Raw genomic sequence first — 16624 nt, 5'->3', positions numbered from 1 at the left:
CCGGCAGCTAAAACTTGATTGTTTTGCGTCAGTTCATTTAAAGCCTTCACTATATGAAAATAATAAAATTGAGTATGTTTTTAACTCAGAGTAGCTTTAAGAAAAAAAAACTGTTGTTGATGTTACAGCTTAAGCTTAATTTGGATTTTATCAGATTCCTGGTTTGCGATAGTGAATTTCCCAATGTCGCAACCACAACAACTTGGAGTTATATGGCAGTATATAATAATGTAAATGCTTACTTATTTTTAATTATTTTAGTTACCATGTCATTAATTTTCTTAAATAAATTAGGAGCACCAAGTATCTAACCACTTGTCTTATTAATTTCAATTGTTAGGTAAGCGCAACTGTGTGTAGAGGTACATATACACGCATGTATACCATACTATCTCCATCTGTAATCACGTAGAGTGCCTGTCGCCATATATTAAGTTCAGAGTCGGATTTCCCGACATTTACATTCAAAAGTACATACCAGGATTTGAAAACGAGTCCGCGGTGTAGGTACCTAAAGTATCTCTTCTACCCTCGCAACTGTGGAAAAGTTTTGTAGTTCAAATATTTTAGGATACTCTTGCTTACAGTATGATTTTTGAAACAGTAAGAAAATTATGATCAACTAATATAGATATCTTTATTATGCAATTTTCAAATAATAGTTTTTTTTTTAATATAAAAACGATGTTGCTACTAAAAGTACTGCTGAAGTAATCTATAGCTAATATGTAGGTAATTCTGTTATCGAACATTTTTATCCGCACCATTCGGATGCACCGCACCGAGTATAGAGCAATTAGCCTCTGATATTGCTACGCCCAATCATATTTGCTATGGCCGTTTCCCCTTCTAAAGGCTTGTTAGGCAATATTGAAAAGGATTTGTGCGAATTTTCAACATGCGACAAGTCATCTGTGATTTGATGTTTTGAATATTGTTGATGGTTTTTGTTGTACCAATTACTTTTATGCTTGTCTAGAAGCTAAACCCATAGAATGGGCAAGCTTTTCCCGTGCAAATTGTAAAACTATATTATGTAAAAGGAACTAGACAAGCTATATATTTTGGACAATTTTAAAAATCTATAAGGTAAGCTAATCGTAACTTTAAAATGTTGACTGTGTCTACCTCGTAAGGGATAAAAACATAATAGTTCAAGTATATAGAAAAAGTTCGAAACCAAGAAAATCCACATTCTGACTAAACTTATACGTTTTCTCCTGTTCCTACATAGATCTAGATCTAAATATAGATAGATCTAGATATAGATTAGAAATTTTTCCTAAGACCCATGTTTTACAAATTCGGTGTGCGCTAGTTACGTGTCGAATAGCATTCGCTAGTGTCGAATAGCATGCGCTAGCCCGCCATTGTCTATTTGCACACGTTTTGAATGTCATTGTCACGGAGTGCTAATTGGCAACTGTACCCAGCGCAGCCCTCGTATCGTAACTAAATCAGTGCCAATCTACGAATTTACGCATGTTAGTCAATAAACGTTGCTAGAATAAAATCTTTTTTTTTCAATAGCTACAAATAAAATGTGATGCAAATGTTTTGAGCATAATTTGTTCCTCCTTAGCTTAAAATGTTCAAATTAAAGACGTAACGCCACGGATCGCATTACCTATAACTACAAAGGTATGCGGGTATGATATTTGAACTCTGTTTATTTCTTTTATGGAGAGTGAAAATTATGCTGAAAGAGAAGGTTTAGCGTACGCAGTTCGCACAGCCCGAGGCGCCCTCGCCGAGGCTTCGAATTAATTTTTCCAGGCAGTTGAGTTCGAATGCGCTTCCGGCTTGAGTTGCCAGAACTCGAAAGAAAACTTTTCGTGTTTACATTACTTTAAATTCTTTTACCTCTTAGCTTTTCTCTGCGATACTTTACATAGTATCATTCTCTGTGTGTTTACTTCATATTTCATATGAGAGATTTCTCCTCTTTAGTCTAACTCGACTAGGTTTGAATATTGTAAACGTTGAAATATATAATAACACTGCTATTAGTAAAGTAAGAAGTAATTAGAAAAAGTTTTATGACACTTTGAGCCGCTTTGACCAAAGTCCGTTAACCATGACAGGCCATGCTACTGCGAAGGCACCCATACAAAATACTTGATTTAGTGCCTGTTTCACCACTTTCTGATAAATCATGTATACATGGATTTGTTATACATGTCACATATGCTTTTTAACTTATTTTTGAAAATAATAATGAGATGAAAAAATCTGTAATAGAGTGGGAATTCATATATATTACCTATATTATAATATAACTTGACAAATAAATAGAATTAATAGATAAGTCTGATTGGCCAGTTAGCCCTATCCCAACGCTTTTTTTTTTAGATTGTTTATCATCAATCAGTAAAACAGACCCTTAAAATTACAAACTAACAGTCGAATTATTTTTTATTTACATTCAAATGAAACCTATAACGAAATGAAATGAAAATTATAACGTGCCTTAAACTCACAGTCATATTTACGGCCATAAGTTATGTAACAAAATTCCGTACTGTCTTAGTTAAGGCGCCACTTTGATCAGTTTATTTTATTTTATAAACAAAAAAAAAACAAATGATCTTGACAGATTATGCCATACTATATAAATAGTATTAATATACTATATAAAAGTATTATAGTTTTCCATTACTCAATGTAGGTGTCTTACTGTTGACTAAATCGAAAACGGTGTCCACCAAAATCCATCCATTCAGTCAACTGTGACCACATTGAATTATAGAAAACTATAATACTTCCTATACAGATTCTTTGGTGTCAATTCTTTATTTAGTGGCGTAATCTGTTACGATTATTATTTTATTTTTCCCTAAGAAATAGGTAAAAGAAAATGATAAAAATGTTATGTTGGCGCCTTATATATAAATTTATAGCAGACTACAAGAACAAACTTGTGCAATCACGGTCACAACAATAGCCATTGAATGTGGCCAGCAAATTGTAATTGTCCAGCGTATTCCCAATCTTCCTAGCTCAGTGAGAGCATTGAGTCTCGTTATTGTAATATTAATAATACTAGGGAAATTTATCAATGTTTGTATTTCCTTCCTTCCTCCTTTTGGATAATTCTTAACTCGATCCTAATAATTTAGCACTTTCAGTGGTGGATGAATAATTTTACAGCAAATCAAAACTTGAAAATAAATTTTGAGTTTTAAGTGTACTTTAGTCGCAGCTATGTGTTCGTCTGTTTGAAATAACTTTATTGCTTAAGAAAATACAGATATACAAGAAACAGAGAAAAACACTACTAAATAAGTAATAGAACAAAAGAAAGGAAGTTAAAACTAGTAATATAAAATAAATAAATAAAACTTGAATAAAAAAAAGAAAAAATAATTGATTAAACATAACATAAATATAATTACTGCGTTGTAAGTATACACAATCGTGTCTTTGTTTATGCAACGACCACCTACAATTTCTTTTCATTGATAAAGTACCTACCATACAAAATATATAATATGGTAATGTAAATACATTTTCCAACGTTTGTATTTGTCAAAATCAAAAATCGATATCCTTGGAACCGCCGTAAGGAGTGCTAAAATTTTAATCCAATTAGTGCGAGCTTCTGCTCCCCTTGTAAAATATTTTACCGTCAAAATTAATTTAACAATAAATTAATCCTCTTCTAAGACTTTTATCAGTACCTACATTGTATGAGAGAAATATTTGGAGGATTAATATTTTTTTAAATACCCAAATTCTTAAGATTGAAGTAATTTTTCATAGGATTTTTTTAAAATCATTCCGCATATATAAAATATTTGCATTTTATATATGCTTCTACTAAATCATAAATATATTCAATTCATAAATTTGATACTTATACACCTAAATAAATTTAAATTTGGTACTTGGGAATAATTAATTAATTATTCCCAATTTATTATATATAAAAAATATATCCAAAGATGTTGATGGGTGTTTTTTGTCTCTTCTCTAATGGACACCATATCGGATAAACCTATGTCTAGAATGTGAAATCACATAAACAGGGACTTGTAAGACAAACTTGTCAGACAAGCAGGTACATAAATACCTGTATCGTGTCCGATGTATCCAGCAGTAGAAACACGATGACAATTTTTTTCGACTGTATGTGTACCACTTTATGTTCGCACATGCAAGAGAAAATATTCCAGAAATAGGTTTCAAGTAGGGAAAGCAGCACTATCTATTAAGATTTTTTTTAAGCCTTGTACATTTTCCGTAAAACATCGTCGTACAATCTTCTTTTTTTTTAAATTAAAATCGTCCCTTTGATCATCAACTGTTATGCTTAGAATTCCAAGCATCCCTTTTTAGCTACGTGTAATTACCGTAAAAAAGCGATTCGCCAGTTTTAATTCTATTTTTCCGGCACAATATAGTCATTGCAGGGAGTTTTAGGAAATAATTAAAAACTTCGGCCTTCGTGTCTAATATAATACCGATGGCTACACCAGGAAATGCTTATCCAATAATAGTATGCCTGTTCCATTATCAACTTGAACAAAAAACACTAATGTTTACAAGTGTAACAAACAGACGCCAAATAAAGTGCGACATCTGGTATGTTAACTATATAATTATATATGTCAGAATTTCTAATCACTAGATACTAATTCGATTTCGAGAGTGCTTGGGATATGATAATAGTGCTGCCGAATTAGTCCACAATTACAAACGTACCTATACTCAGATTACCAACAGAAAGGGGATACCCGTTATTGGTACAGTCATTATGAGGGATTCTATAGCGATTCTACATTATATAGCGATTTTCAGATCGAAATATTATTAGGTCCCGATTAGAATAATATAATTTTAAACGGTAAATAATATAATGTTATATAAAAAATATATTCTTTTCTTAGGTTGTTAGTACAAGAAAAACGTATAAGAAAAAATATTTTTTTTAATCCTTAAGAAAATGAATCGAGTAAAACACTTCGTTACTCTCTCTCTCTTCTGTGCGCTTTTTTCCTGGTTTCTTCACAACCGTGGAGTTTCGGTTCCCAGAGTCCGTAAGTAGGTAGGTACCTTAGTACCTAAACTAAAGTAATTTAGCACTTCGTTCAATTACATTAGTGCCTTATTACATTTTGTGGGATCTAGCTCACATCGTAATCTGCACTGTGCCCAGCTCCAGATACGCCATAGACAACTGATTAATGTGGGTGCTTACATAATAATATCCTTTGCGTCCGTTACGTATTAAACATACCTGTAGGAGGCTCAGTTTATCAAAGGCTTCTAGGGTGATTAACGGCTTTTGTGAATGACGTTTGATTTAGATATGTGGGCTGTGTAATTGGCTCTAGTAACAAGTGTTCAAATCAGACAGAGAGGACTCATCTACATTTCAGTCGTATCATGTGACTAGCTTTGAGAGGTAATTCTGGTAACTAATGTCCGAATATAAGATGTGCTGAAGTTTTACGTAATAATGGTATAACAAAGTAAATTTAGTGCTATGATCTGACAACTAGGAATACCGATGACCGTGCAAAGTGGGCACGAAAAAGTAGGAAAGCGGACCCTGGCATCTGACCATCAATGGCTGCGGAAAAAAAAGAAAATCGCTCAGATAAGAGAGAGAGGTATAAAGAAAACAGATTTATATTTTTTATTATTAGATTTGAGTTTTTAGCAGGTCAAAATAAGTCTCCTTTTACTACACCAATATCATCGATCTTTGCTAGTGTTTCTTCTTACAATGTTTGCAATATTGATCAAGTAGTCGCTTGGTACACTACCAAGCTCTCTCTACATCAGACTAGCAGTGCCCCCAGGCTTCGCTCTCGTGGGGTTTTCGCGATAAAAAGTACCCTACGTATTATTCCAGGTTATATTCTATCCGTGTACCAAATTTCATAACAATCCATCCAGTAGATCTTACGTGAAAGAGTATAACAAACATTCAGACATCCTCACAAACTTTCGCATTTATATAATAATTAGATTAAATTTATTATTTATCAGTAAACTTCGCTGCTTTTTCTATCCTCATTATATTTCCTGTGCGGCCTGTTTATTTCCATTTTACACGCCACTCGGTTGACATTACCCAGATATTGTTAAACGGGTGGCCCTTGGGAGACAGCTGAACATGAAGTGAATGGTCACTTCGTGTTTAAATTGGTATTCTTAACTGATTTTCTATATATTCTTGTCTACACTCTAAGGAACTGAATCAATTGCATTTTATACCGATTTTGCATACATTTCGACAGGTAATAATTTTTAAAAGCATCATTATCATTTCTCTATACGCTAACGATGTCAGACAAATCAAAAAAATGCATTTATTGCTCAAAAACAAACAATTGCATATAGACAACAACATTACCACTTAAAGGCTAAATGGTCTGTGCTACTCAATAATTAAAATGGAATCCGCAATGGCAAAATTAAAATCATACAATCATGTAGCAATCGCATTTATGTCGCATTTGCAAAATTTATTTATTTTTCCTGGAAATCGCGTACATTCAAAAATACTTTGCGACGCATGTTTTTTTTAGCTTCATATCATTCTCGCTTGTCTGAATGAATAGCATAATTTTTAAAATTGCTATACACGGGTAAAATTTTAGAATATTACTGATATTATTTATTATTTTAGTTTTTTATATTACTAAAAGTCTTAAATAACAAGAATTTATATAGGTACTGTTTTAAACAAAACAGTTCGAGAACGTTTTATTCGAGGAAAAGCAATTTCATAAAATGCCGTAGTGTTTTTTTTGTCGGGACCTTTGTAAAAATATCAATTTCACGGATTTTCTCTGGAAAAAGGTTTTCTAATTATTGTTTAATAGCCGGTTGATCAAATTACCCGCAGAGTGACCGGGGGTATCAATTTGTGTCCACCGTCAACACTGTTGACTTTGTCTAATTGAAATCAAACTGCAGTGGACTAATGAATCACTTCTTTAATATTCATTTAACTTTGCGAAAGTACCTGTGTTTAACTATCTCTACTTTGTGTCAATATTAGCGTCCCGTAGATACTCGCGAGTTACAATAGTGATACTATCGTTATAAATTACATTGTTTTCGGCAATCACAACTTTGTTAGTGGTCGTTACAAAGAGAATTTATCGTTTCGTAGTTTTATCTCGGCGCAAATTGCAGCCATCAAAGTTACTAAGCACTCTCATTATGACAATATCGAGTAAGCCGTGGCGGTGCTATTTCGTTTATTACCAATAGCAGTGGATTAAATGATATTAACTGCAGAATTTATGTGTAATCAATTCGCAGTTAATTTGTTATTCCGTTGGCTCGAGTAATTCTGTTGCGAACTCGCGCATATTGTTCCATAAAGCATATCAAGTGCAATGTATCTACGAGAGTTACAACAATAACAACTTACATTACATATTACTATAATTTCTATTAATGATTGAGCACAAGTGTAGGTTTTTGCAAAGATACTTAAGAACATAATTTGATTATGTGTTTGTTCATGAAACATTTATTCACAAAAATAATGTACCTAATCAGGTAGATATTTTCTATTGCAAAGTTAAAAATTACTACATAGGTACATTCGTTTATAGCCGTTGAGTTTGTTGCCCTGAATGGGAACATGAAAATACATAACCGTGGAAAATACGTATCTTTTACAGCCGCATAGTAAGGTGGCTTTGACATTCAATTAATTTTACCTATCCAAAAAGGGCAGGAGGATATCCTCCGTATATGAAGCACTATGAAAATAATTATATGGACATCGAACTGTATATCTGGATAATAATGTGCATGTTGTTATCGCAACATGGAAAATCTGTTACCTACTCCGCAAGAGCCACTGACCGCCGGGCGACACCCGAGACGGGCAATTACCACAATTCCCATTAATTGTCCTGGATCTCCAGCAAGTGCGGCCACAGTCTATGATTTCTAGTCCAATGGAGGTGTAATAAAAGTATCTTGGAATTATATTATTTACACACTGCTGCATTTAGTGATACTGATGGTGATGGTGATGACACTGTAGCATGATAAATAGTTAAAACGAAAAACCTAGGAAGGTGTAAAATTAAATTAGTTATTAATTCAAATTCACATTTTATGTAAGTAGTTGTTTTATAATCTTTCCCTACTCTCTTTTGTACTTCACGCTACTGAATGGCTTAAAAATACATGTCAATAATAAATTACAAATCTAATTTATATCTTTACAGTCTGGGTAATGGAATTCAAGCTTGGGCAGCTTGAACTCTCTGTCTGTAACAAACATTTTCTAAGTTACAATCGAATTCACGCATCATTGGGGTTCGCGTAGAGTCCGCACTAAGGAGCACGTTCCGTTATTGATGTGAACTGGCGCGAGGAAACCCTTGGCAATGGAATGAACGAGTAGTAATGTATCTAGTGTCACCAAACCAGTTAGCAATGCCGCCAACTTATTCGGCCTCACGGTCATTAGCAATTCAAATACCTTACCAGCTCGTGGTTACTCCCTCTGAAGGGGATTCTCTCTCACATGACCGCTTTTGTAAATTATTTATTGCTGTTTGGCCAGTTACTAACCCATCTTTGTTTCTATGGTAATATTTGCAAATGATATAACTCATATTTACTGTACGTTTGACTGTCCCGACTGTCCCATTTTCGTGGCCGGCCCATGTAAATATATTCATTTATTTTTCTTTCGTGTTTTATTTTGGGACGAGTGTGGAAAGATATTTATCACTCACAATATTGAAAGATACACCTAATGTTCCGAGCACGCACACAAGTTCAGTCTGGTGGAATAGGAACGCAATCTTTATAAAGACAATAAAATCTCACCTAATATCCTGAAACAATAAAGTTGTATTGCAAAAATGTAGACTCAATTGGTGGTGAAGATTTGAAATGTATTTCCTGTGTCTGATTTATCAGACTTTAGATCTGTGTTATATTTAGGCTTTGATATCTACTATAGATATCATATGTAGTGTAGTAAGTTAACGTTTGCGTCGTCTATCGTCGTCACAGTCCCAAAGGCAGTCACGTCAGGCTCATGGAGGAGAGCGGCAAGAATTTCAATCACAGTACAAGCTTTGTCGAGACAAATTGCATAATTTCTCAGCTAAACAACATTTGGAGTTCTGTTATCAACGCCTGTAGCGATCCAATGCATTCCAAACTTTATGCGATTCACGAGTATTATCCTTTTATTTTATCACAAGTTTGTTGTTTCTTTATAAAATAAAATGTCTTAGAATATTATTCGATAACTGCAACAAAAAAGTATTCATCTTAAACGAGATTACTCAGCTAAAATTTCGTCTACCTTGTCATTTCCTAGCACATTTTTGAGAACTCAGTTCTAATACATTTTATAACTCGAGAATTTTGTACACTATTATAAATATTACTACCTGGCATCGAGGAAATTTGTACTTAGAATTACAATTCGAGGTTACTTATATCTTTAGAAAGAAAGCTTAGAAATAAATTTCTCTCCATATCTATCTACTACAAAACCCTGCAATAATTCATATTAATTTCTGCTTCGATATTTTTCATTTTTACTAGTGTATAATAATGTGAAAAATACGCAGAGAGGTTTTTCATACATTGTTGAACAAAAAGGTACTGGTAGATAATTAAAGTACCTTTATCTAAAAAACGCCGCTATAATAGCAAGGATGTTGTGAGGGAAAAGCATCATTCATAAATCAAGAGGCTGGGTTTAGGGTTCCCTTGTTACCCCACAGCTAACTGGATAACTTTTAAGGGTTACCTCACTAATGATACTTAACTGTTGCTGTTGCTGACGTTATGAGAAAGTGAATACAATTTTAATTAATTACAAGACTAGTATGTGCACTTTACTGGAGGTCACAGCGGGGTTCTGTTTCATGTTTCAAATCAAATCATTTATTCAGAAATTAGGCCTTCACAGGCACTTTTTCACGTCATAATCTAAATTAAATGATGTTTATCAAAGCTACAAACTACTAGCATTTCGGAACGACCACTGCTGAGAAGAAATGCCGAAAGAAACTCATTCAAACAGTGTTGGTCCCTATTATGCCAGAAGGGCTTACCATTTTTTAAATATAAATATAAATATAAATATAAATCTGTATCATAACCAAGTATCAGTAAGTCTAAGTTAAGATCAAATTGAAAGCAATGTTTTTTTTAATAATATGTGGTCAAGAAATGGAGATCTGGCTCTTTCTCTCTCTCGCTCTCTTAACCACAGACCATTTTATCTGAATGAATTTTTCTTCTCCGTTACACACTGACTTTGTTCGACATTCCATAGTTGACAGACCAGACCAGCTTTACAGAAAGGGAGACCAGCTTTACAGATAGTTGTCAGACCATTGGTACGCATTATCCTTGACAATATCAAGTAAAGCCAGACGAAATAACGTTAGTATTTATATTTATAATACCTAAGCCCAAATACCAACACATCTATCAATTAGGATTCCGCGTTAACAAATACATAGACTTGCCGTATATTAGGCTGGAAGCGTTCCTACACGAGATAATTGGAGATCCGTATAAGGACATTAATAACAAAACAGAAAGCTATTAGATCGGGACCCCTGCTTGTTACCCGAAACAAGGAAATCGTAATAAAGTTACGGATACCCGTTGCCCGGTAATATTGTTAAGGAAAATCGAGGTACGACTGTGATTGAGACCCGCGGTGACAATGACAATGTTCATCCCGTCACAAAATCAATTCGACCGAGAGGGAGGGACCTGTAATTATTATTATCTGTTTCCTCTGTTTTTCTGAAAAAACTGCTATATTGTTATATAATACTAAAAATATTTACCTATATTAACGAAATGATAAAGTTAGGTTTAATATCCTGATTTATTTGGTCACAGAGTCAGATAAAAAGTTATATAATCAAAGCTAGACTCCTTTTTTCCATTTCTTTCCAGCCATCCATTTTTTTCAGCAAACGTAGGTATAAATTTAATTTCAAATATACAGGCGCTGACCTCACATCCGAGGCTCTCTTAGCGTTTTACTGGTGTCAGTTTAGGTTGTGACGCCTCGAAGCCAGGGCATAACATCGTTATTCCGAGTCGACAAGAAGAAGTAAAAATAAACCATTAAAATTCTGGTGTGAATTACAAATGACCGCCTGCCCAATGTCAACCCTCCTTGGGAATGTTATTGTAGCCTATAAGCTGCCAAGGCTATATGCCCCTTAGTTGTTTCGTAGAACGTCCACGGCAGGATATGGAGTGGTCCTATATAAGCTACGTCCAAGTGAAGCTAAGTAAAAGCTATTAAAAATCTCTCCAGGTCAGTACCGTGAAGTTGTAAGTTGGAGCTAAGTTAAATTGCAAGTGTCAGGGCCATTTCGCTGGTTTACCGATCTTCAAAGTCCTTTGTTTTACTCCGAACACATTTTTATAAATTATAACTATTACCACACCGCGATACAATATTTTTCAGTGATGTATTTATAGTCATTAGTATGTTAGTCACTGTATGTTAGTCCTTGCATGTTACTTATAAAAAGAAGTCCCCCTGTGGAGTAGGAGTTGCAAGTTCATCGCAAACGTTTATCGCTTCATATTATAGACAGCCGACAGAAACTTCCGGACGTTTTTTAAGTATATCATTTTCTTAATAGACGTTTAGGTGTATAATTAATTAAAAATATTTATAACAAATTACGTTTACGGAAGCTTTCGTCCTAATTTGTGGCTGCAAGTCGCTGAAATATTTCGAAAAAGTACGACACGCGACGTTTAGTGACAAGAAAGATTTTATTTTATTTTATTTTTGAGCACATAGCACTTGTTATTTAAAAGTTTACAAACTTGCGACAAGTTTCCTATAAAACTATGATATGCATATAACACAGTATATGTACCTATAAACTACTTACAATAAATTATACACCTAATAGAAATTAAGAAAATCGTATACATACTTAAAATGTGTCTGGGAGTTTCTGTCTGGCTGTCTGTATATTAAGCGATAAACTTTTGCGATGAATTTGCAACTCCTACTCCACAGGGCGATTATGTCGTCTTAAATAAAAAATCTAATTTCAGTGGATTATATAACATATTATTCTGAGGTACGTGCTAGCAGGAAAAATTGTTATAGTTATCAGTCTACATACACACTATATATATATTTCGCGCTCAGGCGGAACCTAGCTCCAGAAAATTGAATTGTAACCCTTGCCAGCCGGCTAATCTGGCTGTGACGACTGGGCCCGAGCGCCGCAATAAACACCTACAGAATTTTCAGCCAACCCAAAACTCCGTCTTTTATTTATCGCACCGAAAGGGTTAACAATACTTTCCTGAAACGTGTTACATTTACAATACTGAAGAATTTAGAGTAGTTGTTATCAGCCCCAATGGAGCACCTGGACATAGGTAGGTAGATACTTACCTATTTATTTGTTATACGCTTCGAATGTATAAATCTTTTCGGGTTTCCAGGTGAGCTTAGAGTATTTTATTTTGATCATAAAAATAAAGTAGATTTGTTCTGTTTTTTTTTTCATTGTCGATCGACATTTATAAATAGAAATTCCACAAAAGCAAGGAAATGAGTGGGACATCAGAGGGCTTGACAAGGAAACTCGACATAGGAAGTAGGCGGATCATTGCCCGTGACAGATTGAGGTTTCATTCGAAGAGCTCATATCTCCAGCCTGTTTAAACGTTTACCTATCTTCATCAATTTTCTCTAACTGTAAAGGGGAGGTTTGTAAAATGGTACGGACATAATAGAGAGTCAAGATTGTAAAGGTGAATTAAAAAACTCATCTACATTGAACAAGTCAGGCGGAAGGTAATAATAGTATTTAGCTGGCGAGGGTACGAGAGTACGTCGGCTACTCAGGCCGCAAATCAAGGACCGTACAGAACTCTTCTCTGCTCTATCCAAGCGCGTATTATATAAAATCAATATTACTTTTGTTACTGTCGCCCTACTGCTTAATTTTCGTAACTGTTTGCAGAATATTATATTTGATCAAAATAATACACATGATCAATATTTTTGCATGTGAATCACAAGTGAAAATATTCAAGAAGTCAATTTTTTTATGATGAATAATTTTTTACATTTTGCGAGCCTCCAGCAAACGAAATTGCGGGTGCGGCTAGTTCAAAATATTTCTTAGTATTGACGTAGATATTAGATACATATGTTGTATCGGCATAACTTTGTTCGATTTATTATAGGACTTTAAATCAGATTTCGTCGAACCGAAAATTTTTAATTTATTGTGTTAGCAGCTTATTATGCTACTTCATTTTTTTCTATGCTCTATATATTGAATGCTAGGGCGGGCTCGCGCCGTGAAACTTATTGCAACTTGTTTACTCGCCGTCTTCGGCGCCCTTTGTTCCCTTACAACTTCGTAGACGCCCGCGGACAGTTACTACCTATAAATATAATTTACATTCATTATTTTCAGAAGCTAGTTAAATAAATCGGCTCTATAGAAAACTTTACAGCGCTGGAAGGAAAAAGTTAATGTTACAGCAGTTTATTTATTTTTAAACAGTTTAATCTTTCGCAATTGTTTTAGACTCGCCACAAGGGATCTGCGGACCATATTGTATGCACTAAAAAGTTATTTACTTTTGGGGAATAACCCTGGTAATAAAGTTGCATTTCACTTTGCGAGAGAGTGGTCGTAAAGAGGGGACAACTTTGTAAGGTCCACAATAAATCGACACAAGGACTAGCTTAATGTGTAGGTTTGTAATTTTCATACCTACGTACATACTGGCGTAGATATAAATAAAATCCATGCTACAATGTAACTTTACAAGCCCATGAACAGAAAATGTAAAAAATATATAAAATTTCGAGATTTCATAATAATCGAATTTAATACAAATTCAAAATATAGATTGTAAAATTCATTTGAGTTAAATATCAATTTGTTATTGAGTATTTTAATTATTGTGTATTTTCTTATTTTCATCAAAATGTACGTATAGTCACGTGCATTTATATGCAATAACGGAATTCTTGGAATTCTGAATTGGATTAAAAACCGATGTGTGTACATATTAAAGCACGTGACAGTGCATACGTCGGTAACTTTGTAGAAGATTCTAAACGTACATCAATTAAATTATGTCTTACGATTTAGTAAACTGGAATAAGTTAGGGTTATATAAGGGATAGAAAATAGTAAAAGAGCAAGTGAGCAAGGGGCAAATTTATGACCGGCAATAAAGCTAAATCAATCGCGTCGTGCGAGAGGGAGCCGGGTATCGGTCAGTTCGGAACGTTTGGCCTAATTCATATTTATAATGGCCGTGTTAACCGAGATATTAGCCGAAACTGATACATTAGTTACAAAATAGAAAGTCATGCTCTTCACCATCTTTTATCTATGCTCTTCACCATGGTCATTCAAGAATTAAGTTTTTTCACACGCGATTCGCCAAAATGTTGAAATTGAACTTTTGGGTTTTTGGTCAGTATATAACGAATAAAACAAGCACTGTTGATTATCACTATAACATACGTCGATTCTTCTTACAGTGTCAAAATACTAAGAGTAAGCTCAAGCTTGAAAATAAGCCAATAAAGGATATCACAGATTTCAAAATCTGACATCATGTGGATGCTGTGAAAGCCGTTGAACCGACAAGATGCTAAAATGCATTTATATTTTTATTATTTACTGCAAACCGCAAGCAAAGAATCAATTAAAATAATAAATTGCTACCCACTTACCCGCCTACGTAATACTCCATTCTCCATTTAGAATATTTAACAAAAGTCTTCGTCACAAAGTCAACAATGTTTCGCAAAAAACTTTACCGAGAGCTGCTCGCTCGGAAAATAAATCTCATTGGGTACATTTTGTGGTCGACTACTTATCCGATATCAGCCTAATGAAGGACACTCCGACAATCACGCAATATGGCTCGCAGTTTAACAGAACGACTTACTATTTTCCGACGAGCCCTGGGGATCTCAAGAGGACCCATTTTCATTAAAACTGCAAACAGACGGAGTTTTCCCTATTAATTAATGCTGGATTTTCCCTGTATGTCATGTCAAACTGGAAACCTCTTTTTTGCCTTTATATACATCCGACTAATTTACTGTTTTGTTGACAGCACTTTGTATTCTCGTAGTTTAGAAAGTAATAACGTAACTATTATCTTAGCAGGCTCTCTTATGTTTTCTTATCCATTACTGTTACAAAGAACTTTAACAATGAATATAGACCTAAAATGAAAATGAAGATAGGTGTGCAGCGAACCCGCGTCGCACACAAGTTGATAGGTTCATGCTGTCTCCATCACAGTTCGCCTCAATCAAGTGCACTCCCGAGATCCCTCCATTACCTTAACATATCGCCTCTCTAGCTCACTGCTCTTTGTGTTGACCTCAGACTAACAAAGATGTGCCATACATATTATAAAACAAAGTCCTCAGCCGCGTCTGTCTGTCTGTTCGCGAACAACATAAAAAATACTAGACGGATTTTTGTACGATTTTCACCAATACATAGTGTAATTCCTGAGGTAGGTTTAGGTGTATAATTTATCAGCTTTTTATTATATTTACCGCATAAAATAACAGCAGTAGATCAATTAATAAGTTGCCACGTGGCATACGTAGAACATGGTAAAAAGGTAGATTTCCATAAATATATATATACTCATAGGCATAGACGTTTCTTGATAATTCGTCGTTCTTTGATAATTAGTAAAAATTGCCAGTAGACAGTAGTAGTACATATATTCCTAGGTTCTAAAAACCTACCATGAGAAAAAAGCATTAAATTAAAGCATTTTAACATAGGACAAGAATGTTATCATTGATTTCAAATTTAAAAATTAAATTATAAATTTACGATATACGATATGATACCCCCCGATTCCGAAGTTGCTGGCATACTCTCATCTGCTAGACAAGAGCTGATGGTTTCCAAACGGCGAAACGCACATTTTCCAAACATAGCTAAGAACACTCTCGATGAAATTCTCTTTTAAATAAAAAAAATACTAGATCAAAATCGGTTCAGCCGTTTGGCTGAATACCACGGACAAAACTGCAGATATACAGACACGTTAAACTTAAAAACGTTGAGGTTAAAAATATCATTACAAGTCCAAATTGAATATGAACTCCTACTCTTTACAGGTAAGTAACGTCACATCATAAAACGTAATTTCTGTGATAAGTATGACTCGCGAGAAATGGTAAATGTCAAGGTTCTCATCCCTAGATTTCAATTAGTTCTGAGAATTGTGTTATTATACCAAATTGTTATGAAAATTAAGATACCTATTGGTATTCGCTTTGTTTCAATATTATAATAACAACTGTGTTTTGATTTTATATTAAGAATATTTTTTTATTCTATCCTTATTTTTAACTTGAAATGTAACTATGTACCTATGCCACTATGTGCCTATGTCCATTCGAGTGGAATCTTGCAAGTCGATTTTGAAGCAGATATCTTTAAACGATTGAGCTTAAATTTTGTACTCACGTTTAGATTGGATGACAATGCGTTATTATGATAAGCATGTATTGTCTTGTATTGAATGCAGTAAGATCTATCTGACAACAATAAAACTTGTGTCAAAAATGTAATTTTTGTAACTTGTAAAAACTTAT

The sequence above is a fragment of the Plodia interpunctella genome, chromosome 2 (assembly GCF_027563975.2).
Source record: "Plodia interpunctella isolate USDA-ARS_2022_Savannah chromosome 2, ilPloInte3.2, whole genome shotgun sequence".
NCBI lineage: Eukaryota > Metazoa > Arthropoda > Insecta > Lepidoptera > Pyralidae > Plodia > Plodia interpunctella.
Note: the sequence above shows the minus strand (reverse complement) of the source record.